The following is a 3,405-nucleotide window of genomic DNA, read 5'->3' as shown; positions in this document are numbered from 1 at the left end:
CATTCCTACGGGGCTGAGGAATGACCAGGAAAGGAAGGGAAACCAGGAGGGGATGAGCCCTCGCTCGATCAGGACCCGTCGAAATTTATATGTATATATATATATATATATATATATATATATATATATATATATATATATGTATATATATATATACATACATACAATATATATACATACACTATATATATATACTGTATATATACATATATATTATATATATATATATATATATATATATATATATATATATATATATATATATATATATCCTTTCAAATTCCTGACGTTTAAGTAATTTATGTGAACAAATTAACTACACAGCAAAAAAATTCTGACAGAGTTAACTACTTATCTCTATTTCAAACGTAACACTGGGGTTGGGGGGATATTCAAACCAATTTCAATTTCCCAGGGAACAGAGTCCTTGATTTAAAATGATGCAAAGTATGTCCCTTACTTCTTAAAGAGTAAAGTAGCGTATCCTCAGTGTCTTTACACAGGACTCATTATTCTCAAGGAAAAACTTCGCTCACAAGAAAGAGTGAGTCTGGAGGAAAATGAAAATATATGTAAGGACTTCGTTTTGAGTCAAGATGGAGAATTCAAATTGTACAACGGTAAAATAAAAAAAAATCAAGATTCTCGTTGCTTTTCTTTTACTTCTCTTATTTTACTCCACCTGATGCCTTTGGTTTATATTTCAGACCGGATACACTGACAATCGTTATCACAAAAAAAAAAAAAAAAACTGTATTCCGTAATCAGCACGTACACAACATTAGCCAAAATCTTCGCTACTTATTCATGATCCGAATATGGAAACTTGCGATTTAAAACTTGACTTAGGCCATGAGCCGTAGTAAGAGGTTATTGCTGTATGAAATTCTTATCAATAATTTTAATTTCTCTAATCTACTCTCCACACGGCTTTCATGCCTACCTGCATGGGCCCATTATGTTAAATCACATACACATTAAAAAAGATCGACTGATTTATTGCATGCTACTTAGCACCAAGACTGCTAAGGTTAGTAAAGAGTGAAATTACAAAGAGTTTCTGTCAAACCGAATATGATTTTAACCAGTTTAAATCCTCGATTGCACCGGTTCATCTTTATGCTACCATTCGTAGTTAAACTCACACTGAACATGCTCAGAATTTTGACACTTACTTTTCGTAAACACTTGCCGTTGAATCCAGCTTCTATAAATGGTCACCTTATGTTCACAGATTAACATGTTGAACTATGGGTTGCTGAAGACCAAGAGCCCGTGTCAGCGCAAGACTGGTTTCATCTAGATAGACAAACACTCTACATGTCAGCTGATTCATCTGCTAAAATTTTGTTGATTTCTGCTTCTCATTTTCTCTTTCTTTTCACCTACGGACAATGTAATGTTTCGTAAGTTGATGGAGTTTAAGAATGTTCACCTATTTTGTTTAATAATGTACAAAATGCAGTTATGTATCTACATTTCTTAACACTGTCTACTTTCTCTGTGTTATAACATCTTGAAACAACAAATATCTACCTGACTAAGTACCACATCTTGAAACAACAAATATAAGAAGTACCTGACATATTTATATCACATCTTGAAACAACAAATATAAGAAATACTGAATATTTATAAGAAGCAACAAATATAAATTACCTGACATATTTATATCACATCTTGAAGCAACAAATATAAGAAGTACTAAACATATTTATATGCATCTTGAAACAACAAATATAAAAATTTGACATGATTATATCACATCTTGGAAACAACAAATATAAGAGTACCTGACATGTTATATCACATCTTGAAACAACAAATATAAGAAGTACCTGACATATTTATATCACATCTTGAAACAACAAATATAAGAAGTACCTGACATATTTATATCACATCTTGAAACAACAAATATAAGAAATACCTGACATATTTATATCACATCTTGAAGCAACAAATATAAGAAGTACCTGACATATTTATATCACATCGTGAAGCAACAAATATAAGAAGTACCTGACATATTTATATCACATCTTGAAACAACAAATATGAGAAGTACCTGACATATTTGTATATAAGAACGATGCAACAGCAAACTGACTTGAATATTTCCGAATTTTTGACAAGACAGGTTGAACGAATATAGTTAAAAATCACTTGAAGCGCCCAGTGTTCAAGCATACACAACTGGTCATATCCTGTGGTCTGAAAGCGTATGTGTTGTATTCAGCTCTCTCAGCCATCAGTCGATTGCTCTCTTTACTGTTCTATCCTATTTAAATTAATTTAATTTTAAATTATTTCAAATACCTAACCGTTTATCAGTTAGCCCTTACGCCTCTGCATGTGCTTGCAATCATACATAAATTGCATACGCTAAAAGTGTCCAAAACCATGCGTTAATGCTGACTACTTTACCCATATTCAATCATATTTTACAAATGTTAGGCTACTTCAAAGTACAAAAGTAACTGATCATCTCCATGCAATCATAACAATAGCAGGAACAACAAGCGTGACTGTGAAAGAACAGGCAACAACAGCGAAGCAAGAAAAGGAGCGCAGAGCCAGCAGATGCCATCTGAGAGAAGCGGGTATATTACAGAGCAACACTATGGCAAGAATTTCAAACGACTCGCCAGAGTGAATTCATTTAACGTAAAGGTCATCGAGACTATTTTGTTGCTTATTTATGGACATGATCATCGTCGTTCCTAGAATATCTCCATTTACGAAAGGCTTGGGAGAGGGCGGTGCATTACGGTGCATCGCCAAGCAGAGTGGGACAACGTACCTTGAAAATAACAACAAATATAAAGAAAGCATTAAAGTACTTGCGTAAAAGTACTGGGTCAGAATGTCAACTGCAACTAAGTATGTAACAACATGATCGAAACTACTGTAATATAACCAGACCAATAAAAGCAGCGTGATAGCAGCGGAGCAGAGCAAAAAGTAAATGCGTGTTGTGGTAAAAGCAGCGGCCCAGAATGTTAACGACAACTAAGTAACAACAAGAAGAGCCCATGCTGGCTGGCTGGCTGGCGGCTGACTGGACGGGCACAGCGTAGATGAATGAGTCATACGAGGAAGCAAATGTTGCGGGCATATGCGTTGGTGGTACGCCAGAGAGAGAGAGAGAGAGAGAGAGAGAGAGATGCTCCAACCTTCGACTAAACAACACATCGCACCGTTTTTGTGCAATCGCGAACTTGAGAGAGAGAGAGAAAGAAAACGAATGCTATACTTAGAGACGAAGGCCTCTGGAGATGGGGGCCGGGGATTAGTGGGGAAGGGAGGATGGGATGACAAGGGCCAAGGGTCCAGGTATATTATCTACCTGAAGCAGTAGCAGCAGTGGGACATGACGGGGGTTTTCCAAAAGGGAAGCGAAAC

At 35.8% G+C, this 3,405-nt stretch overlaps 1 long non-coding RNA gene across 1 annotated transcript in view; it reads right to left on the bottom strand.

Moving 5' to 3' along the window:
* Nucleotides 1-1,175: 1,175 nt before the first annotated feature.
* Nucleotides 1,176-3,405, bottom strand: part of LOC136828095 (uncharacterized) — a 118,335-nt gene continuing 116,105 nt past the window's right edge. The window contains exon 3 of the long non-coding RNA XR_010849911.1: nucleotides 1,176-1,385. This is a non-coding gene — a long non-coding RNA (uncharacterized lncRNA). The remainder of the gene's footprint in view (nucleotides 1,386-3,405) is intronic.

The sequence above is a fragment of the Macrobrachium rosenbergii genome, chromosome 42, assembly GCF_040412425.1.
Source record: "Macrobrachium rosenbergii isolate ZJJX-2024 chromosome 42, ASM4041242v1, whole genome shotgun sequence".
NCBI classification, from domain to species: domain Eukaryota; kingdom Metazoa; phylum Arthropoda; class Malacostraca; order Decapoda; family Palaemonidae; genus Macrobrachium; species Macrobrachium rosenbergii.
Note: the sequence above shows the minus strand (reverse complement) of the source record. Positions and strands in the feature narration are given on the sequence as shown.